Source organism: Heteronotia binoei, chromosome 21 (genome assembly GCF_032191835.1).
Source record: "Heteronotia binoei isolate CCM8104 ecotype False Entrance Well chromosome 21, APGP_CSIRO_Hbin_v1, whole genome shotgun sequence".
Classification (NCBI taxonomy): domain Eukaryota; kingdom Metazoa; phylum Chordata; class Lepidosauria; order Squamata; family Gekkonidae; genus Heteronotia; species Heteronotia binoei.
In genome coordinates, this window is record NC_083243.1 from 100787992 (window position 1) to 100812517 (window position 24526).

General features: G+C 42.6%; 1 protein-coding gene and 1 non-coding gene across 2 annotated transcripts in view; both read right to left on the reverse strand.

Moving 5' to 3' along the window:
• CD82 (CD82 molecule) overlaps positions 1-24526 on the reverse strand; it is a 97194-nt gene that overhangs the window by 45267 nt on the left and 27401 nt on the right. The window lies entirely within an intron of this gene.
• Positions 23539-23604, reverse strand: TRNAP-CGG (transfer RNA proline (anticodon CGG)). Its single transcript has one exon. It is a non-coding gene; the product is annotated as a tRNA-Pro (tRNA).

The window sequence follows — 24526 nt, forward strand, 5'->3', positions numbered from 1 at the left end:
AAGTACTTGAAGAACTGTCATAGAGGATGGTGTGGAATTGTTTTCTGGAGCCCCAGAAGGTAGGACCAGAACCAATGGGTTGAAATTAAATCAAAAGAGTTTCCTGCTCAACATTAGGAAGAACTTCCTGACTTCCTCAGTGGTTCCTCGGTGGAACAGGCTTCCTCAGGAGGTGGTGAACTCTCCTTCCTTGGAGGTTTTTAAACAGAGGCTAGATGGCCATCTGACAGCAATGAAGATCCTGTGAATTTAGGGGGAGGTATTTGTGAGTTTCTTGCATTGTACAAAGGGTTGGACTAGATGACCCTGGAGGTCCCTTCCAACTCTATGATTCTAAGAATAGGCATCTTCTACACTATGTGATCACTTTTCAGGAAGTCTGAGGAGTCCTTGGCCATCTTCCCCCCACAAATGCTAGCACTTCAATAGATTACAGTAGACGAAAGGCTGCTTTTCTTGTGAGAAAGAAGATTAAGGAAATGTAGACCACTGCACCCACATATGCTAGGGTTGCCAACCTCCAAGTAACACCTGGAGATCTCTTGCTAATACAATTGATCTCCAGATGACCAAGATCAGTTCCCCTGGACAAAATGGTTAATTTGGAGGGTAGATTCTATAGCATTATACTCTGCTGAGATTCCCCCCCTCCCCAAACCCTGCCCTCCCCAGGCCCCACCCCACGCAAATCTCCAGGTATTTTTCACCCCAGAGCTGGCAACCCTACACATATCTTCATCCTATCATGCAAAGGAAGTACAGTATCTTGCTAGCACACAGTACTCTCAATTCTGATACAGCCATCAGGACTGTTTTCCAAGATATTGGGTAGAATTCTTTCAGAGCCCTGCCAGCCAAGACTAAAGATACTAAAGATCAAATAAAGTTTGATTCATCTTGTGCATTCAATCAAACTGTTCCTAGTAGTACATAAGCTTTTCTATGGTGAATTGCATGGAACAGACATTTACCAGTTATGTAACTGGTTACCAGAGATGCCAGCATTGTCCGTTCACAAACCTGGAGCAGACTCCAATCATAAAGGCTACCTGTTTGTTTGTTTGTTTTAAGATGGATTTAAGACCACTTGGCAGTAAAACCCAAACTTAGGCGTACTGTGACTACTGATACATGAAACTTTCAGAGATCTGAAAAGGCTCAATAATGTTACATTTGGACGTGCATCTGAAGAGGCCAGAGCTTTGTAATGGTTTACCCCGGGGCTTTTTTTGAGCAGGAACTCAGTTCCAGCTGGCTTGGCAACAGGGGGCATGGGCTAATATGCAAATAAGTTCCCACTGGGCTTTTTCTACAAAAAAAGCCCTGGTTTAGTCTGTATTATTGTGTCACCAAAAAATCTGCTGCATCTCAGCTGAGGCACCACCTTGAAGAATGAGAGTTATTTTTTTTAAAGATGGTACAGTTCATGTGCATTATCATATCAAGGTTAAAGGAGCCACTTCCAGAAAAAAGGGAGTAGGAAATGACAGATTTAAAAGAGAGCAAGAGGAATGATCATGTCTCATTACCCTTTGTGACTGACTCTCCCTTTCTGCAATGAAGTGTTGATGCTTGTAGCAAAGAAAGGAAATTATCAATTCTCATTAACTTTGTTGAGTGACCACCACTTCATCCTCAATGGCCTTCTTGTGGTAAAGAAACAGGAAATTATACAATGAACAGCTATCCTTTAAAAATCATGTCCAGCAGATCTGTATTCACTGATGCAATAAAGTAAGCTGTTACTGTACAAAACCCACTTTTAATCCAGTTAGATATATAGGTTAATACTGAGGTCAGTATGGAATTGGAGCATCATTCCAATTGAGTAGTACTTTCTCCAATCAGCAGCAGTTTTCAGAAATATATACATTTGTTAGGTATCACTTATTTTTCTGAAGAAGGTAAAATTCTACTTGATTCCATAATACGAATATCTCATTTTCATCCTGAAAACCTACTTGTATATTTTCTTCCTACTAGTATATATTGGCTCTGTTTTTTCATTATAAAATGTATTTAAATTGTTCATCCTCTAAGGCAACATGGGTGGCTGCTTGAAATATTCAGCTATACCCACTGGCAATTCTTCTTGTAAAACTTAAGAGAAGCACCTGTGTAGCAGTAAAGGGACAGAACACAGATCATGATGGATCAATGCAGTGCACATCTCATGGCATGTGAAATCATTATACACTAACCAAACATGCACCCATCTACACTGTTCTGTCCCTGAACTGTATGCCTGCTCATCTGAACAAGTTGATCTATTTCAAGCATTTAAGTAGCACCATTTTTATAATAGTACATCTATTCATATGATAAAAGCTGTAGCATGTTACATGAATCATATATTTTTTTAGGTTAATAGGAAGGCAATACAAATGAAATTCATCCCAGTAGTCAGAAAACATGCTTTCTTCTGATACTGGAGGCATGAGACATCCTCAGAGTTGACATCCAAATTAGACTAAAATTGTTTCATTAGATTTGTTTTTCTCCTTCAGTTCCAGAGTTATAGTTTGATATTTGAGACCAGCTTCCCAGACAATTTTGTGATAAATCAGGAATCGTTGGTGCTTCAAGCACTTGTTCTGCATGCCAATCTTTTCCTTTGTGGGGAAACCAAGTTTTCCTACAGATTTCCAACAGGACGATTATTTTATTTGTTTATAGTCTGCTTTCCTCACTGAAACTCAATTGTGTAAGCATCTCAGGGAGGGGATGCAATCTCAAATTAAATCTGCATATTCACATTTAAAGGGAAAAGATAGAAAGGATCTGATGCAAAGTATTCATTTTAAAGAAAACTTTCCAATATTAATATACCCAAGAAAATAGCCTGCACTGAGAAAAAAAATCTTCCAAATTAAATGATAAAATCCAGAAACAAAGAATGCAAAAGAATCACTGCAGGCATTTCCAAGTTCTTTTAAAGTATACTACCATAAGGCCTGGGTGATTTTTTTCTTGTCTATGCCTGGTCATCCCTGGCTAGTATTTGAATGGAAAACCTCCAAGGAATACCAGGGTCATGTCATGGAGGCAGGCAATGACATACCACCTCTAAATCTCTTGCCTTTAAAATTCTATGGCGTTGGCCATAAGTCAGCTGTAACTTGACAGCATTTTACACCATCACCATGCCAGGTATGCATTCCTGTAATAGTTAAACATAGACAAGTTGCAAAGTAGGAACTTCTCCCCTATACTGTAGCTAAGTTTCCACTTGATTGAGGCTTTTGACACTTTATAATTTGAATGTTTTTTTCTATTTAAATAGATCCAAGTGAGCAGCTGTGTTGGTCTGAAGCAGTAGAACAAAGCAGGAATCAAGTGCATCTTTAAGACCAACCAATTTTTATTCAGAACGTAAGCTTTCGTGCGCTCTCTTAAGCACATTTCATCAGACAAGGGGATCAGGTATTGTGAGCTGAAATACAAGCAGTCTGGCAAACTAACTGGTCACATGGTCACCTAAAACAGTATGGCTAGGCCATTTGGTCTGGATAGCCATAAAAAGGTAATAAAATTCTCTGCCAAATGGTGTTTTTGCACATCTAGATGAATCACAAAAGGACATGTATATCCCAACTTGTAGTCCACCCTGGGTAGAAGAAGACGACGACTGCAGATTTATACCCCGCCCTTCTCTCTGAATCAGAGACTCAGAGCGGCTTACAATCTCCTATATCTTCTCCCCCCACAATAGACACCCTGTGAGATGGGTGGGGCTGAGAGGGCCCTCACAGAAGCTGCCCTTTCAAGGACTACACCAAACTGGCTCTCAGTTAACACAACTCCCAGTTCCTTGAGAACTCCCTGCCTCTCAGTCTATTACTATGGGAGATAAGTGACCATTCCATTTTGATGCAGCAAGATCCATGGAATTTAAACAAGAAGGAGAATGAGTCCTAGCCACTGAAACACTTAAGATAAATCTAATCAATAAAGATCATAAAGTTCTTACTCAATGAGGTGGCGAGCCACAATCTCTTTGCTCACTCTGTTCATCCTAAGGGAGTGAAAACTAGCCAGAGATAAACAGCAAGAGGATGAGTTGGTTCAATAAGCAACATTCATTAATGCTGCATATTAAGTTCCTTAGCTAGATCAATTTTACCTTCAACTCAAGGGTACTTAAAAGCTATGGAAGAGAGAATGCCAAACCTACACAGGAGGGTCAGATATGGTGCTCTGTTATACAAGGACAGTACATCCTCATATACCTGCTGTAAACTAATGAGCAGGGGCAAAATTAATGACTCTTTTGTTTACTAACAGCACATTCCCAAAAGGCAGTGATCCCTGAAGACTTTGGCTACTGATCAGGTTAATAAGGTGCGTACTACAAAACTGGGTGTGTACGGTCAGCTTTAATAACCTAAGGTCACTGAATTCACAAACAATTCAAGCATACCAGTTTTGTAATGAAATGTGTCCTGCCAGAGTAATTTCATTATCTGTCAACACAAAGCATAGTGTAATCTAGCTGTGAAGTCACTCTCTGGACAACTGCTAGGTATTGTGGAGCATTTCCTCCACAATCAATTCAGGAAGAGAAAGAAAACTTATTTATAAACATATGTTCATACCCTATTTATACCTTACACATCCATTCTAGCACCCAAGCATACAGGAGGGAAATTCAATAGAAGAGGGAATACAATACAATCCTTGATTTCCAGTTTCTGAACAGGGTTGCCCCTGGCAAAGTCATACTGGAAGGAAAAAGCAAAGATTGACATGACACCCAGTGCTGTTGCTACTAAATCCCTCTATGTGTCTGATTGCACAGCACCCTTTATTTTTGGTGCTTACCTGATGACCTTAGCCCCAAACATCATTTTATCACACAACCAGAGTCTTTAAGGAAGGAATCATGTGGTACCTTAAAGACTAATAAAATGTATTTGACCATAAGGTTTTGAAGAAGAATTGCAGATTTATACCCCACCCTTCTCTCTGAATCAGAGACTCAAAACAGGTTACAATCTCCTATATCTTCTCCCCCCACAACAGACACCCTGTGAGGTGGGTGGGGCTGAGAGAGCTCAGGCAGAAGCTGCCCTTTCAAGGACAACCTCTGCCAGAGCTATGGCTGACCCAAGGCCATTCCAGCAGATGCAAGTGGAGGAGTGGGGAATCAAACCCAGTTCTCTCAGATAAGAGTCCACACACTTGACCACTACACCAAACTGGCTCTCCAGTCAGAACTCACTTAATCAGATGCCTGAAATATAAATCTGCTATATAGAATTATTCTGAGGTACATTTATACTGAAAGCTACAAATAGGCAGAGGTGATATTGGAAGGAGTTCAGTTGTGATTCTGGGAGATCCTCAGCTCCCATCTGGTCGAGGCTGGCAACCCTAAGCCTGGAAACAACCTCTGTTTGACTTGATACCACCCAAACATCATAACTCAACTAAGTCTGGCTGCTTGGTATTGTTCAACAGCTGCCACCCTATGAAAGCCAGCGTGGTGAGCAATTAGAGATTCAGAGCAGGGTCTGGGAGACCAAGTTTGAATCCTCCTCTTGTTGTAGAAGCTCACTAGGTGCTTTTGGGCCAGTCATATACTTAGGTATTGTGGAGCATTTCTAACCTACCTCACAGGGTTTTTGTGCAGATAAAAAGGAGGAGAGGAGAATAATATCAGCTGCTTTGGGCTTCATTGTGAACAAACAATGGATATAAATTAAGTAAAAAAAGAATAAATATAGCTGAAGATGGCAGGCAGGTGAATGGATGACAAGGAAAGAATGATGCAGGAAAAGGAAAGAGGATACTGGGGTTGCCAGGAGAAGGGAAAGAAGAAATAGTGTGGGGAGGAAATAATGTGGAGAGGTTGGTAAAGGAGAAAGTGAGGTGCCTCCCTCCCCAAATTCCTGTAGTTTTCCTACCATATAATGGAGTCTGGCCAAGTAGCCTCTGCCACACAACCAGGTCATAGTTTTCCTAGGTAGAAGCTGCTGGGGGGTGGGGAGCGGAAAGCTTAAGACAGAGGGGCAGATAAAGATTAGTTGGCTGTTGGATAGGAAGAAAATAGGGTTGCCAACTCCAGGTTTGAAAACTCCTGGAGATTTGGGGGGTGGAGCCTGGGAAGGATGAGGTTTGAGAAGGGGAGAGACCTCAGAGGAATACAAAGCCACAACACCCTTCAAAGCAGCCATTTGCTGCAAGGGAACTAGGGTTGGCTCCTCCTGGTGGAGGCTGGAGATCACCCAGAATTACAACGGTTCTTAGCATAACAGAGTTTTGCATGCCAAGCACATGCTCTGTCACTTTGCCACAGACCCTTATTCCATAATATGATGTTAGAGGATGAACCCAAGGTAGTACTGTTGATATTACCAGGCCCTGTGATAGTGTTGATGGGGTGAGTATGAGGACAAAGTTGGCATCTAAGTTTGTTGCAGGTCCAGTTCTTAAGTTTGTATTTGTTAGGTGGTCTGTAGTTGTAGGTGAGAAATTATTCTTTGTTAGGGATTGTGCAAGCAAAGAAAGGCCTGTGAAAAAAGCATTATTCAGTATATGATCCAGGTTGCTGCTATGCTGAATTAGTTTGAGTTGCAAGCTGAGTTGCAAACAACTGGTTATCTCCTTTAAGCCTGTTATATAAGAGGCTGTTTCTGACAAAGTCTGGTTGGTACCCAGTTTGTTCTGTTATTTAGGCAGGTATTGTAACCACCAAGAAAGCCTGTTGTAGTTTCTCCAGGTAAGAGAGTTCCTGTCTGAGGAATCAGAATAAATGCCATCATAACCTTGTGCTTGACTGTGGACAATGAACTGTTCAATATCCTTCAGGTAGTAGCTGGACACTCAGTGAGACAGATGGGTTAAAATCTTTACACAACAGCAATACTAATTCTAAGTTTGTGCCACCTCTTTTTACTTGACACCAGAGATATATCCATTACAACTGAATCATAGTATTCTGACAATCTGAAGTAATGTTGGCAGCACTTTAAGAAGAACATTCACTGATCAAGTCAATGTGATTAAATAAGGGTCTGATCATGGATCCCTATCAGCTTCTCAATCACCCACTGAGGTATGCAAGCTTCCAAATGGAAGTGGAATAGGCCCTAAAAGAGGGGTAATCCAAAACAGCATCTCATTAAGAAAACAGAGCTTCTCCTATCACATCTAGTGATATTAGGAGTCTCTGCCTGGGTTATGCATTTGCAATTCAAGTTTGTTAGCTGTTGCTTTCATGGATTATGATTAATATCTTTCTCCTTTCATTTATTTAAACAAATGCTATAGCCTGCACATTTAATCAACAAGTATTTGAGATAGTCCCAAAGGAAACTACTCTGAAAACTGCACATAGAACTCAAGTTACAACACAAAGGCTAGATAACTGAAACAATTATATAGAGGTTGTTCCAATAGAGATGAGAGACAAATCTACTTTATTATAGGCAACACAGTAAGAGCCATGTCAGAAGATGAGCATGTATCCAAAAGGTTTAAACTCTGATCAAGGCAGCAGCAGACTAATGCTACAAGTACAGATATTCATTCAACTGGAAAAAATAGCTGGTATACCACAAAGCACAAGAAAATAGCACTATACACTCATCGGACACATCAGAAAATAAGGCTATGTCAGAGTCTACCAGGAGTTTCAGACCACAAATATACTTATTTGGGTGTTCTAAGAATAGGAAGGTTTCTCACCTTGAAAGATAATCCATATGTCCAATCAAAACAAGGCAATGAAGTTCAAGTGATCAGGGGTGGCCAACGGTAGCTCTCCAGATGTTTTTTGCTTACAACTCCCATCAGCCCCAGCCAGCATGGCCAATGGCTGGGGATGATGGGAATTGTAGGCAAAAAACATCTGGAGAGCTACTGTTGGCCACCCCTGATATATATATATTTTAGGAGGACAAAATAAAGAAGAAACTTTAGCAGAACTGGAGCATTTCATATTAGACTTTCTTGGGCAGGAGTTGCTAATATGACCGGACATCATACTTTTTGAACAAGACAACTCTTGAAAATTAACACTTTAGAAGATGGTTCCATGAAGGGAAGGTGAGCCATCCCCTACCAGTAAAACTTTGTGTACAGGATAGAAGGGTAGGGGGTTAGGAAATAAACCTACCCGTATTTTTCGTTCCATACGACGCACCTGACCATAAGACGCACCTAGTTTTTCCTGTTTTCCTCCTCTAAAAACTAGGCAAGGAGAGCTGCAGCAGCAGCTGTGGCAGCAGCCCCGACGGCTGCTCCCAGCCTGAGCCCTTGGCCCCGGCGGCGGCAGGGGGAGGCGGCGGCGACTTCCGGGCTGGCTCCAGCACCTGGCAGGGCTTGTGGCATGCGGCGGGGCTGCTGCCGCGGCTGTTGCTGCAGCTCTCCTTGCTGCCACAGCCACTAGTCGGTGTGCCTTGCAGGGCAGGAGGCGGTGGCACCTTGTTCTTCTGGTTGCTTTTGCCCCGCAGCGATGAGCCCTACGGGAAGCTGCCACGGGGGTGGTGGTGGTGGTGATGCTTCGGGTCCTCCATGTCGTGGTTGTGCCGGCGGATCAGCCTGATCTTCCGCACGGGCTCCTTCCTCGGGAGGGGGAGGGGCGATCCGCTGCCCGCGCCTCCCAGCGCCAAGAAGCCCGGGCGGGGGCAGGTGCTCCAGGAGGCACTCGACGCTTTGCAGCACAGCCGTTGGGGATGCTGCTGCGGGGGGCGTTGCAGTCTTCGAGACGCCTCTGCTGGGGGTGTCAGAGCCAAGCAACAGGCATTTGCAGGCTGCGGCTCCGGGCGCGGAAAGCGAAGGCGCCCCCCCTTCCTCCTCCTCCTGCTGCTGCCACTCGCTCCATAAGACACACACACTTCCCCCCCACTTTTTTTTGGGGGGGAAGTGCGTCTTATGAAGTGAAAAATACGGTATGTTGTATTATAACATCTTATGACAGAGCAACTTACAAGTATAGTTAAAGGTGATATAGTGCAATATTTAAATGTTTAATGTTCACAACCTTGAGTACCCTGAAATGGGTGAAAAAGCAGCATAGAAATGTTTTAAATAATATGTTTTAAATAATATTAAAATGGAAAGCATGACAAATCAAGACATCGGAACAAATAAATTATATCAGTCCTAAGACAGTACACAAGACCCAGAATGCCTGGGAAGGCAGTCATTAGGCTACCCTGGACCCAGACTGTTTTGTAGCTAAACTTTTCTTCCAGTGTGCTCATGGTGGCACTTTGGCTCCAACCATTCCAATGAGGAAAAATAGGCTGAAATACTGGAGCTTATCCAATGTGAATTTCAAGGCTGAATGAAATCTTTTTTAAAAAGAATTAAATAAATATTATTGTTCACCATTCTCCTGAGCAACCCAGGCCTCAAGGCCTGAACCCATGTCTCTTTATATGCACATACATATATTGTAGCCACAGTATTATGGAATTCAGCATCTTAAATTGTACAATAAAAAAGGCAGTCCCCTGTGCAAGCACCAGTCGTTTCCGACTCTGGAGTGACGTCGCATCACAACATTTTCATGGCAGACTTTTCACAGGGTGGTTTGCCATTCCCCAGTCATCTACACTTTCCCCCCAGCAAGCTGGGTACTTATTTTACCAGCCTCGGAAGGATGGAAGGCTGAGTCAACCTTGAGCTGGCTACCTGAACCCAGCTTCCGCCGGGATCTAACTCAGGTTGTGAGCAGAGAGCTTGGATTGCAGTACTGCAGCTTTACCACTCTGCACCATGGGGCTCTAAATTGTACAATACCCAGCCTCTAAATTTGCTGCTATGAGACTACTGCTGATAGTTGTGACATCTGCCATTAAACATACCTCAAATCAATCACCAGTAGAGAAGAAGTCTCAGGTGCACATGAGACAGAGATCCCTTCTTACTTGGCAGACCCTGCTCCTTATGAAGAAAAAGTTAAACATATAAACTGACAGAAATATAGGCTAGGGTTTTTTAGTTCCCACCTAGGACTGGAATCTGGATACACCCACAGAAATTGTTACAGCCCTTTTTCCACACATGTTCACAAACAGCCCTGATTACTTGACCCACACATTCCCTTCTGGAAATATTCTGAAATAAACTGTCTTAAGATACAATACCTAACAGAGGGATGGGCAAAGTCAAGGCCAATGTAAACATAGTTCTGTCTGACCCTCAGTTCCTTAATCAAGGTGTGGTTAAGTTTTATTCAATATCTTGAAGTTTCAGAGGGAAGAGAGACAGGCCTGCCTGTTAGCATGAAACAGCAATGCAATAAAATTCTAGAAAAGTAAGGGATCACTGTCAGTCTACCTCCTAAGAGAAAGACCATTCTTTCCTCCATCAAACTTATCCATTTCATAACTCTGGCACATGTGCTCCATCTGAAAGTTTACACCTAAGCAATGAAAGCTCTGCTGCGTTTAACTGAGAGTGCAAATAATATTGGCCCCTGAACAGAATCCAGGAAATGTGTGGTCATCCAGTAATACAGAATACAATGGTTTAGAAGAGATAGTCCTTGAGAATATCTATTATTAAAATGTCTATTCTCTAGTCAAAGTTGAACATAGGAGACAGTGAAATTGACTGTGGTAATTTTGCCTGTTGTTCTTAAAGGCAAGCACACTAGCCAATCCAGGGCCAGCCCTAGACTGTCTGGAACCCTAAGAAAGGCTAACTTCTGATGCCCCCCCACACTGATAACATCACTGAGTCACATGGGGTGCCGCAGAAGGCCAGCCCCCCCCCCCCAAGACAATCACCTAGTTTGCCTAGTGGCAGGGCCAGCACTGAGCCAATCAGGAAGTGAAGTGAGAGTCATGCAGGCCATAATACCCTAGAGAAATGCAGTTGTCCCACACTCACCACAGCTGGCAACATCCCACAGAGGTGGGGGAACATTTTATTCCATCCATAAAAAATCCTGTTAGGCGCATCAAGGAAGGATTTTTCCTGCTAATTTGCTGCCTTGACAATCAATTGCATTTTTAAAGTTACATTCAACATCATCAACTGAATTCCTTCAGTTAGTTTTCCATTCTGAAGGCTCCAGAGTGTCTCAGAAAAACATAAATCCCATTGTAAAGTTTAGAACTGCTATTAAATGCCATCCTTGTTGGTTACCAGATGTGGTTAAGTATCTATATAAAACTCTGGTGTCCTACTACTGAAACAGCCAAGCCATTACACTGGCAGGCCAAAACTTAAGACAAGCATTACGACATCTGTCTCCTGCAGCAGTAAGTCCACTGAATGACAAAGATATAAGCAGACTGTGCCTAAGTATTTACACATGTGGGGAATGGGCTTCCCCCAAACTGGAATTCACCTGATATATATAATTAAATACAAGAGAAAAATGCAATCTGCAGAAAACTTACTACACAAAAGGCTTTCTGAACAAGAATCAAATGATAGTGGGCAGAATTTTTCCATTGCTACAGATTTTGGATCTCACCAAGTAATTCGTTCTACCCTCCCATGTTCACCTATCCTCTTTTGCAGACCCATTTCCCAAGATTCCTGACCTCTTGTTAAAATGAGCCATCTTCTATAGAAACTCATATACTGGGGCCAGTTTTATACAGGTTATCCATAGATGGCGTTTTCTTCCACAGAAGTAGAACATGTGCATATGCCAAATGCTTAAACTGACAGTCCACCATGGAGCTTCCTAATATACTATAGCTCAACATACAAAAAAGAAAGATGTTTGGCTCCTTAGGACTACTTTCCATGCCTACTGACTTAGCTACTACCACTTAGAAATAGATCTGAGGTTAGGGGAGAGGTTGGATGCAGTAAATTGGACTGAGCACAAAGACAAATACCAAAATAAAACACACCCCTTGATTTCCAGTATGATTTAGGAAAACCTGTCAATCTCTTATTGATTAATCTGTTTGGTAGCTTTGGCCTCACATCAAGAACAAAAAGTGGAACAATATAGTGAATTGCACCAGTCATGACAGATAGTGCATAATGAAAATTTAGTCCTGCAAAGGTACTGTTGGTGCTACACCTAGACTACAGCACTGGGGTATAACACATGCTCCTCCCAATCTCTGGCATCTAAACCCAATTAGCCACTAGCCCGCCTCGGCGGGGAAGCCGGGGTATAAATCGAATTAAACATAAACATAAACTAACAGGCTATATGGATGAGTAGGTTAATATACCAATGGCCCAAGTAGCCATATAGTATTTTGATAGGAAATAATACTTGTCCTATCCTATCATAAGAAAGAGTGTCATGTTCACTGTACCTGGCATCATATGCAGAACTGTGCACATTACAGGTAGGCGGGTGAGCCCAATAGTGTTGACTGAAGCAACATGATACTATTAGTCATTTACAGACCTGCCAAGCCTCATACTGAGCCCTGCCACTTACAATTAGAATCATTCCACACTCCCTGATATTCTCTGCATTGTGATCAAACATCCATGAGAAAGCTTTTTCATCACTTTGACCATAAGAGTCTGTGTAGAAGGCGCTCAGACAAGGCAAAGGGTGTGTGTGGAATATACATACGGGATAAGTTGCATTGGAATTTGGCAGCTGAAGAAAAAGCAGAGAAAGCTGGATTGGTTTCAAAAGAAAGGGGTTCTAAGATTTCCAAATTTTCATATGGGGTATTCTATTTCAGCAGCTGATAGACTGGAAATGTGTTAACCAGAAAAGAAGACAAACGGGGCGGGTAGTCTTTTCCAGTTGCAAAGTTGTCCTGTCTTCCATGTTCCAAGTTCCCAAAAATGGAGAACATGATAATTACAAACTCTGTCTGGAATAAGCCAGGACCATATGATCTCAGGTGGAAGTCAGCCTATGTAAAGACTTGGTTATGTTAGCTAATGCATCTGGTAACATGTTCTTGAACTATGCAAGCTCAACCTCATATGTGTGAGCCACGGAAGAAGAGAATTCCAAGAAATTATAGAGCTCTCAAATTGCTGTTCTTCTCAAAAGAATAAAATAGAGTTTCTGTCCAAAATTAGTATCTGGAACTTGACCCATGGATTTGCCTTCTCCTGGGTTACCTACTGGTCTATTAAAGTCAAGATTGTTGATTCTGACTGGCAAAAAATCACTCTTAGGCTAAGATCTTTCAAATCACCTGCTGCTGACAAAGACTGAAACTAAAAACCCCTGCATGCAAAACAGATGTTTTTCCACTGAGCCACAGCCTCTCTTATTGATATTGCATGAAAATAAATCACTCAGTTCAGTGCTCCAGTTAGGGGAAATGACAGTAGTTTTTGAATTGTGCAAGTAAAGGCATCAGGGGGAACCCCATACCCCCTAGCAATTTTCAATAAACTAATTGGATGCCTTTTTACAAGCTTCACAGCTTTTATTTCATCTGTGCTGCTGTTTTTTTAAAACCTTCTATACCTACAAGCAGATTCCTTCAGGCCTCGGATTCAGTAGGAGCTCACAGGAGCACAGCTCCTGAACCTTTCTGAGGGTTCCCCCTCCTCCTCCCTACCTTGTCCACTGAATATGCAGTTGCATAACAATTCCTGGATGAGCTTCACCACCTATTTTTTTACAAAACAACCCCTGGATTCCTTCATTAGACTTGTGGGGGGCTACCCCTAAGAGGAGGAGGAGGAAGATGTGTCAAGAGCCTTGGGTTAGTCACTGCAATAACCAAGGTACTTGTTTCTCATTTCTGTCAACTTATGAACTCCAGCAGTGGCAGGTGGTGAATTTCAAAACTGACTGGGCAATAGAGGGATAAAAGTATGTCGACAAGCTGCTTTGGCCCACCAAAGCTTCTCCTTTATCACAGAGGTTGCCTGGAGATCTAGAGCGCAGAAACAGAGTGCAAGAGCTGAGGTAGCCACTGGAAGGCGAGGCCGAATTAAAGAGGATGGGCAGGGTTCCCCCTTAATTTTATAGCTCTTGTAGGATCTGTATTTACTAACCTTAGTGTCAAGGCAAAGCGAGATGCATAATGATGCAAACAGTGGTCAACGATTTATATGGTACACATGTGTCTTCTTCTCCCATTGATGCCAAAAAATAATTCCCTCACCTTTCCCTGTGCTGGTCTTATGGGAACTGTTATTCCCAGCTAGTCTTAGGGGAAGTGTTTTCCCCACATTACATGACCATTCTAGAATGCTTGTAAAGTGCATGCATATGTATTTTATCTTTCTGTGCAAAGAAAGTATTAAGAATTTAAATAAAGACGTTCATGTAATATTTGTTCATGTCTCGCAGTTCTCAAACATCTGATAATCTATGTAGCTTTTACATTAAGCAAGTTTGCTAGGATTGTCAGGTCTGACTAAAGAAATATCTGGGGACTTTGGGATGGAGCCAGGATCAAGGATGCAACAAGTATGATTGAACTCTCAAGGAAGTTCTGGCAATCACAATTAAAGGGACTGCACACATTTTAAATCTCTTTCCTCCATTTCCTCCATATCATATGAATGATAGGGATACCTTCTTTGGGGGGTCATAGAACTGGACCTCCTGGTCCAATCTTTTTGAAACTAAGGGGGGTGGGGTTGAGGAGAGGCACCAGATGCTATGCTGGAAATTTGGGGCCTCAACCTCAAAAAACAGCCCCCCAGCCCCAGATAGCTACAGATCAATTCTCCATTATAATCTATGGAAATCAATCTCCATAGGGTATAATGGAGTGCCCAGCAGACATTTCCCTCCCCACCGCCAACTGGAGATTGCCAACCATATTGGTTTAAAGTGTCATCAAGTCACAGTTGATTTATGGCAACCTTGTAGAGTTTTTAAGGGAAGAGATTAACAGAGGTGATTTGCCATTGCCTTTCTCTGCATAGTAACCCTGATATTCCTTGGTAGTCTCCCAGACAAATGCTACCCAATGTGAGGAAAAGCCCCCTACTTTTCATACATATGGACATCGTGATCACCAGTATGGTTGCCAGGGTGCCTGGAGATTTGACTCTCACACATCTTCTCTAAGAAGTGGACTTTGCCCACGGTTTCTAAGGCTTATGTGGCAGCTTTGCATTCTACACCTCTGGATGCGTGTTAGCCAGAACTCTGCTCCTTGTGTGCCCAGTCTTGGCCGCTGCAGTGGAAGAAGCCAGGCCACCATGTTTCCAGCCTGTCTCCATGAACCAAAGGCTTACCACCACCAGAATCCATCTTGCTTTCCTGATCCAAGCATACCCTGCCAGGCTGGACTCCATTCCTTCTTAGTGGGAAGAGCACGTACTCACCCTGTGTCACCCTTGGCCTGCAAGCAACCCATTTGCCTCATGAATGGATTAATAGCCCAACTATTAGTCCTGATTGTTTAGCAGAACCTTAAACAATGTTTCCTGCCCATAAGATGATGGGATAAGAAGAAGAACATCTCCTGTCATTGTCAACTCTTTTGTCTACACCGGGGATACCTAGGCCAATATCTGATTCCCTATTGTCACCTTCCCAGATAATCCCATTTAACCTTAAGTATCCAGCCATTCCCATTCTTACCCCAGTCTAACTCCTTGGAGCCGCCTCAGGCCATGTTGCAACTTGGAAATTTCCAGGTTCACCGGACTAAGGTGAAGTTCATTGGTCAAAACTGGCATCCAATTAGGTGTCAGCAAGGGACTCACCATTGGCTCTGCTAACGTCCAGCCTTCATGGTCATCACAGAGCCTCCCCCTGCTCCTCCCCAAGACCTCCCAGCCCCTAAGGGTCTAAGAGAGCCTATTTAACCTCTGACCCAACTCCACTCATGTGTGCTTCTATTCAGCAACCCACTCCCCGCTGTATAGATCCATCCCCGATTCCTGATCAGTTTCGGGTCCTCCCCCATTCCCTCAATTGTCGCCATCGGAGCTTTCATTGAAGTCTGCGAGAGGTAATTATCGCCCTGTCTGTCTACCCATATATGTTCCCCTATCAATCTATCTGTATTTCCTTAGACCTGTGTGAACGTGTGATTGTTTTGTTTTTATCTTGTATGAAAGAACTATTTTTCACAATAAATTACAATTGGTTTTATTAAATTAGAGTCCTTTTATTGAGCATTTACTCTCTGGATGGTTGAGCCTGGTATACATTTGGTAAAAAGATTCCTATTAAGCCAGGTGTCCACCTAACTAATTCCCCAACCTCGTTTTGAGGGCATTTGGCTTAACACCAAGGCCAGCCCTATTTAGCTTCTTACATTTTGTGAGGTTGGGCTAACCTGAGCCATCCCAGTCAAGGTGCTGCAACTTTACAGATAAATAAATCCCTTCCAATTTTTTTTAATGAAAGCTATATATTTTTTTTTGTCTGTAAGGGAATAGAGGCTACTTGCCAAAGATTAAATTGTACTTCCAGGTGTACAATTAAGGGGTCTTTGCCCTCTCATTTGCTGCACTGAAGCAGACTACTTTTACGCAGCAGGAAAATGAAAAAAAAAAAAAACAATTTGAGTGAATGAAGCAGAAAGAATAGCCAGTTCTCACAAACCCCATCTGATAGGTTTTAAAGACAGATTTCATCACACTTTCCTATTATTAGGGTGCACATCTGAGATACAGAAATGCAGCTTTAAGCACATGTAAAGTGTATTTTTAAAACCTGTCTCACAGATACATGCTTTGTAAAATGCATGTAGGCCTCCATACACTTCTGTTTTCATTTTCAGTTGCCCACATCTTTCTTCAGTCTAACAAGGCTTTCCTCCTTTCCACATAGTTACAGTTTCACCAACACCAAGAAAGCCTTCATCAGCCTCTTGACCTTGCCACCACTTGGTTAGGCAGGTGGGAGGAATAATTTTTCAATACCAGATGCATTTACTATTTAATTCATTTATAATCTGTCTTTCTTGTTAGAAAATAAAGCAAATTGCAGAATTAGAAAACAATGTAATAAAGACCAGCACAATACAAACTACTTGAAGTGGTGCCAAACGTATGGCCCATAGACCTGATCCAGCCCCCAAAGGGTTCCAATCAGGCCCACCAGCAAGTAGCCACCATCTGTTTCCTTTTCCATTGCTTGCTTCTTTTGGTCACTATTTTTTCTTTCTCCCCAGTGAGGAGGCAGCCAGGCTTAAACAATCACACTACAGAGCTACTGAGCCAAGCCTCTCTTCCTTCTAGTGGCTGAGACTCTTCCCCCTCATCATCTTCTGGGGAAGGAGAGAAAGAGAGAGAGCTTCCTTTGCCCAGTTCCCTGGATCCCACTGGAGAGATTAAAAAAAACAGCTTTAAGACAACCAGCGACATTTTAGTAATGTATGAGTTTTTCCCTTACTACAGAGAGACAAGGGTGTGCAAGGGTGTGTTTTATTGGGCTTGTTATGGGTGCAATTGAGTTTGCCTCCCCCTTTATGCATGCTGTCATGATCCAGTCTCTCTCAATAGGAAAGCATGCAAACTGTTTAGAAGAGGAATAACAATAAACTAAGATTAGAGTGTGTGTCCAGACCAAGTTTACCCAGCACATTTCCTTTGATTTTTCTTTCACATTTTCCTTTGGTGATTTTGAACCTAGACTTCCCAGATAGTCAGCTGTGGTACTTACCACTATACATGGTTGTCTCTCTGTTCCTACACTGCCTCATAGGAACTGCAGTTATTTTTCTAGGAAATACTAGTTTTATAGATAAACATATAGCCCTCACTCTGTGCCATGATGCCTTTACATGTTCTTGACCAGCACATGAAGCAACTTATGTACAAAAGCTCACAATCCCCAGCCATTTCATGTTTTCATCTGGGTCTTAGGATCAAAGCTTTGACCATGAGATTTATGTCAATAAATCAAAAATAGGGTTGCAACTTACAGATGCACACCTGAACAACATTTGAACAGCATACTCAAGATCACTACAACTCAGACATTGTCTCCAGTTTTGATGCAATAATTCAGAGCAAGAGGTGTTAGTTATCAGAGACTGTTAAATAATATTGCAAACGTCCTAATGTTTTAAGCATGTTTTATTTTAAGTTAAAAAATCTTTCTTCTTGTCTGTGCCCTTTATAAAGTTTATATCTGTGCTACCTGGCATTACATTTTATGACAAACATGGCCTGGCCCAAAAAGGTCTCATTAATGTCAAATCTGGCCCTCATAATAAATGAGTTTAACACTCCTGAACTACTGTTTATGTATTTCTCATTCAACAAAACTGCATTCCAAACAAGAGATTGATGAAGTATTCTTATTTTTTCTTAGACATAACTGTAGTCCTGTTTCTTTTCATAAAAAGAACTTTCCTTAGCAATTCAATTTCACTAACCACTTCAGTTTTACTACCACTCTGTTCTTTTAAAAAATGTCTTCCATTTTACACATCTTGCAGAATGATAAAACATGGGAGGTTTCCTGATCTCATCAAGCTATTTCACCAGGTAGGAGCTACCATAAAGAATACTCTGGTATGGGAAACTATTGATCTAACTAATTCGATAGTGAGCTTAGTGCCCAAGTTTTCCAGTTTAGATGTCAAGCACAGCCAATCATTTTTGACCACAAATGAGAGGTAGACTTTTGTATGGTAAGCCATTAATAGCACCCAATGTTCTGTGGACATATGTTAACCACCACCACTCCTACAAAAGGGAAGAGGCAGCCATGCATATATAAAAGAGACCCAACACCCTGAGTAAGGACACTTCTACCTGCAACGAATCTGGCAAGGCACAGTATAACATTAACAAGGCATCTTCAGAGGATTTTTACTCTACAGGAACAGCAGGAAGTTTTACAGGCTGGGTCCATCACTTCACTCACACCCAACTCCCTTAGTAAAGTAGCAGGTTAAAGAGTTACACATCATAACAATCAGGGAGGTAGTTTTTGAAGTACAAGAGTCCATTTCCATAGATGATTAGATGAAAGATAGGAAGTCTAGCAGTCCAGAGGACATCTTTCACCTGCTTATGTGCATTTACTTCCAAGTTATTTACATATCTACTTAGGAGCATATTTTGTTTCAGTAGTCTAACCAGAGCGCAAGGTGTTTATGTATAAAGGGAGAGGCTCCATCTACAGTCCTAGGTAACACCAGTGAAACTAAATCTCCTGTATGTTCACACAGATGTAGTAGGAAAGAACAGACCAGCTACTATAGCTTTTGAAGTACTCAGGAACTACCACTTGTTTTAGCGAGTAAGTATATTGGGACTGGTTTTTGAGACTCCTAGAACTCAGTCTGGGAAGAATGACCTACAAAAAAAAAATCAATGCAGCAAGCAATAGTGCTTCTTTCACCCAGCCTAGTAACGGACAGGTATACCACAGTTCAAGGACTGAGCCCTATTTCTGTGCAAGACAGTATACTTGCAGTTGACACCAAATGGTTGCTCATCTGTCCTCTTCCCCCCAAAAAAACTCCCCACCAATCAGTTATGGGGCAGAACACAAGTAAGAGGAAAGCCAAAACCACACTATTTCACTGAAGGTTGAGACGTGGTGGAGGAATGATTGTGGGAAAATCTGGGAAACAGGTTTGGTAAAGTGCCTCTATCCAGGAAGAGAATGAGGACTAGAGCCTAGAAGCCCCTTCCTTTCATGAGGCAAGGGGAGGTGCAAATCACTACCCCACCAATGCAACAAGGTAAAATGTGTGCTATGTACAGTTCTTTGTCTTTAAAACCATAAATATGACTAGTACTTCCCTCTGCCCCCTCAGTATGCATTGGCAGATCACAAGAGGGTCACTTTGTAGAAAAATGGAGCTCATCCAGGGATTGTTATGCAGCTGCACATACTATTCAATGGACAAGGAGGTGGAATTAAGAACATAAGAACATAAGAGCATAAGAGAAGCCATGTTAGATCAGGCCAATGGCCCATCCAGTCCAACATTCTGTGTCACACAGCGGCCAAATATATATATATATATACACACACACACACACACACACACACTGTGGCTAATAGCCACTGATGGACCTCTGCTCCATATTTTTATCTAACCCCTTCTTGAAGGTGGCTATGCTTGTGGACGCCACCACCTCCTGTGGCAGTGAATTCCACATGTTAATCACCCTTTGGGTGAAGAAGTACTTCCTTTTATCCGTTTTAACCTGTCTGCTCAGCAATTTCATCGAATGCCCACGAGTTCTTGTATTGTGAGAAAGGGAGAAAAGTACTTCTTTCTCTACTTTCTCCATCCCATGCATTATCTTGTAAACTTCTATCATGTCACCCCTCAGTCGACGTTTCTCCAAGCTAAAGAGCCCTAAGCGTTTCAACCTTTCTTCATAGGGAAGGTGTTCCAGCCCTTTAATCATTTTAGTTGCCCTTTTCTGAACTTTCTCCAATGCTATAATATCCTTTTTGAGGTGCGGCGACCAGAACTGCACACAGTACTCCAAATGAGACCGCACCATCGATTTATACAGAGGCATTATGATACTGGCTGATTTGTTTTCAATTCCCTTCCTAATAATTCCCAGCATGGCGTTGGCCTTTTTTATTGCAAACGCACACTGTCTTGACATTTTCAGTGAATTATCTACCATGACCCCAAGATCTCTCTCTTGGTCTGTCTCTACCAGTTCACACCCCATCAACTTGTATTTGTAGCTGGGATTCTTGGCCCCAATGTGCATTACTTTGCACTTGGCCACATTGAACCGCATCTGCCACATTGACGCCCACTCACCCAGCCTCAACAGATCCCTTTGGAGTTCCTCACAATCCTCTCTGGTTCTCACCACCCTGAACAATTTAGTGTCATCCGCAAATTTGGCCACTTCACTGCTCACTCCCAACTCTAAATCATTTATGAACAAGTTAAAGAGGATGGGACCCAGTACCGAGCCCTGCGGCACCCCACTGCTTACCGTCCTCCACTGCGAAGACTGCCCATTTATACTCACTCTCTGCTTCCTATTACTCAGCCAGTTTTTGATCCACAAGAGGACCTGTCCTTTTACTCCATGACTCTCAAGCTTTCTAAGGAGCCTTTGATGAGGAACTTTATCAAAAGCTTTCTGGAAGTCAAGGTAAACAACATCTATCGGGTCTCCTTTGTCCACATGTTTGTTCACCCCCTCAAAGAAATGTAACAGGTTAGTGAGGCAAGATCTTCCCTTGCAGAACCCATGCTGAGTCTTCCTCAATAACCCGTGTTCATCAATGTGCCTACTCATTCTGTCCTTGATAATGGTTTCTACCAACTTTCCCGGTATTGAAGTCAGACTGACTGGCCTGTAATTTCCCGGATCTCCTCTGGAACCCTTTTTAAAGATGGGGGTGACATCTGCTACCTTCCAGTCCTCAGGAACGGAGGCAGATTTCAATGAAAGATTACAGATTTTTGTTAGAAGATCCACAAGTTCAACTTTGAGTTCTTTCAGAACTCTCGGATGTATGCCATCCGGACCCGGTGACTTATTAGTTTTTAATTTGTCTATCAGTTGTAGGACCTCCTCTTTTGTCACCTCAATCTGACTCAGGTCTTTCAACACCCCTTCCAATATTAGTGGTTCTGGGGCGGGGAAACACTTCTCATCTTCCACGGTGAAGACGGAGGCAAAAAATGCATTCAGCTTCTCAGCCATTTCCCCATCCTCCTTCAGTAATCCTTTTACCCCATGGTCATCCAAGGGCCCCACTGCTTCCCTGGCTGGTTTCCTACTTCTAATATATTTGAAGAAATTTTTATTGTTGGTCTTTATGTTTTTTGCAATATGCTCCTCATAGTCCCTTTTTGCCTGCCTGATCACAGTCTTGCATTTGATTTGCCACTGCCTGTGTTCCCTTTTACTAATCTCACTTGGACTGGTTTTCCACCGCTTAAAGGAGTCCTTCTTACCTTTTACAGCTTCCATTACTTTGTTTGTTAACCATGCTGGCCTCTTCTTATACCTGTTTGTGCCTTTCCTAACTTGTGGTATGTATTTTATCTGAGCTTCTAGGATTATAGTTTTAAATAGTCTCCAAGCTTCCCCAAGGGTTTTGACCGTATTTACCTTTCCTTTCAGTTTCCTCCTCACATGCCTCCTCATCTCAGAGAATTTACCCCTTTTAAAGTTAAATGTGGTTGTGGCGGTCTTTTTGGGCAACTCCCTATTTATACAAATGGTGAAATCAATAACATTATGGTCACTGTTCCCAAGCGGCGCAATCACTTTTACGTCTCTCACCAAGTCTTGGGCATTACTTAGGACCAGATCCAGGATCACCCCACCCCTGGTAGGTTCTGAGACCATCTGCTCCATAGCACAGTCATTGAGAGCATCAAGAAACTCAATCTCTTTCTCTCGACTAGAACACATATTGACCCAATCAATCTGCGGGTAGTTAAAATCACCTATTACGACACAGTTTTTACGTTTAGCCGCTATCTTTAATCCCTCCATCATATTATAATCGTCCTCTCTCTTTTGATTTGGTGGGCGATAACAAACTCCCATAGTTAAATTTCCTTTTGGGCCCTCTATTTCAACCCAAAGCATTTCTAAAAGGGAATCTAATTCTCTGACCTCAGTCTTACTGGACCGTATATCCTCTCTGACATACAGAGCCACCCCACCTCCAACCCTTCCCTCCCTATCCTTCCGATATAACTTAAATTCTCAGAAGGAGGGGGTGGAACTCTCAGAAAAGTTCAGGAGCTGTGCTCCCGTGAGCTCCCACTGAATCTGAGGCCTGGATATAGGGAAAAGAAGTGGGGAGGGAGGCAGAATCAGAAATGCAAGAACAGAGGCTATCCAACCTACAGCTCTGCTTTGCTCAAATGCTGTTTCTTGAGCAGCTTTAACAGCCAGCTTGCACAGCACTAATTCTGGTAACCAATAGACCCTCCTTAAAATGTCCCAGAAAGAGTCAAGTCAATGTGCACAGCATAAACAAACATGTCTTGTGAAATAAGCTTCTGCGTACCACTTGAGGGGAGGCAAATACCATCAAGTTATTTTATGCACCATCATCCACTGGTAAACTCTAAAGGCAATAATCTGCAGCTCAAGAAGCTACCTCTCATCTGGATGCACACAGAGGACCCTCTTTCAGCAGCAGCAGTCAATTCATGCAGACTTGAAAGGTGAAGCCACCTCATTACAATTCTAAATCCCAGCTGCACAACATGTTTTATTCATTTATTCACTGCAGTTTGCTGAGCATCTACTGTAGTGTGCCTGTCCACAAATACTTCATCTTTCTCTTAAGAGAATTGCAATGAATTCCAAAACTGTCTTCAGACCACACACATAATTCCTCTCAACAATATTTGGGTTCCTTTGCATACAGCCCCCATTTTTAACTAGCCATTCATCTCATCAACAGAGTTGTCAAATTCCTATTTATTCAGCTGCACAGAGTAGCAATCTTTACACACACACATACAGAGTGCAGTTCCAAGCATGTTATCTCAGAAGTCCTACCAAATATCATGGTTTCCTTCCAGACCACGTATCTTGGCTGGGATTGGAGGCACTATTCTATGGCGGTTCCAGTCCTACATGGCCTGTAAGGTCTCACATGAACATATGAAGCTGCCTTATACTGAATCAGACCTTTGGTCCATCAAAGTCAGTATTGTTTTCTCAGATTGGCAGCGACTCTCCAGGGTCTCAAGCTGAGGTTTTTCACACCTATTTGCCTGGACCCTTTTTTGGAGATGCCAGGGATTGAACCTGGGACCTTTGCTTCCGAGGCAGATGCTCTACCACTGAGCCACCGTCCCTCCCTGGTTCCATCTTGTTCCCTATGCTCTTTAATGTCTTCACAGAACCTCTGGGTAACACCACACAGAGTTGGGCTGTGTTGTCATCAACACTTAGCTCTATCTTGACCTTTCAGTTTACTTCAGGGAAACTGCAGAAACCCTGAAGCAGTGCCTGGAGGCAGTTGTAGAAAGGATGCAAGCTAATAAACTGATGCTTAATCCCAACAAAATTGAAATGCTATTGGTGAGCAGAAGGTCTCACCTGGGATTTTTAACAAGTTACCTGTTCTGGGTGGGGCTGCACGTCCATTGAAGGAAGAGGTCTGTTTTCTGGGGTGCTCGTGTAGTCACTCCTACCACTGGATAAGCAGGTGGGAGCGATGACCAAGAGTGCCTTTTGCCAGTTTTGGCTGGTTAGCCAGCTGTGGCCTTTCCTGGGCAAAAAAGATCTGGCCACTGCAGTGTACACCCTAGTTATACCTAGATTAGATTACTGCAATGTATTCTATGTGGGGCTGCCCTTGACAAGGTACAAAATGCTGCAACCAGGATGTTGAGTGGGTCATAGTGACCATATCACTCCAGTCTTGGCCTATCTAAAAACTGGCTCCCATTTTGTTTCCAGGCACAATTCAAAGTGCTGGTCTTGACCTTCAAAACCCTATATTTATGCAATGCAACAAGTTTATTTGGTTTAAAAGCTCATAGGCCATATGCCAACAGTAGTATAAAAACCCTATATGGTTTAGGACCAACATACCCAAAGGACTGTTTACTCTCTTATGAACCTACCCAACCACTATGGTAAATTGGGGGGGGGGGGGCCCTGCTTCAAGTGTCCCACCATCTGAGATTAGGTAGATGGCAACCTGGATGAGGGCCTTGTTAATCATGGCATCAAAACTTTGGAACATTCTCCCCAGGGAGATTAGCCT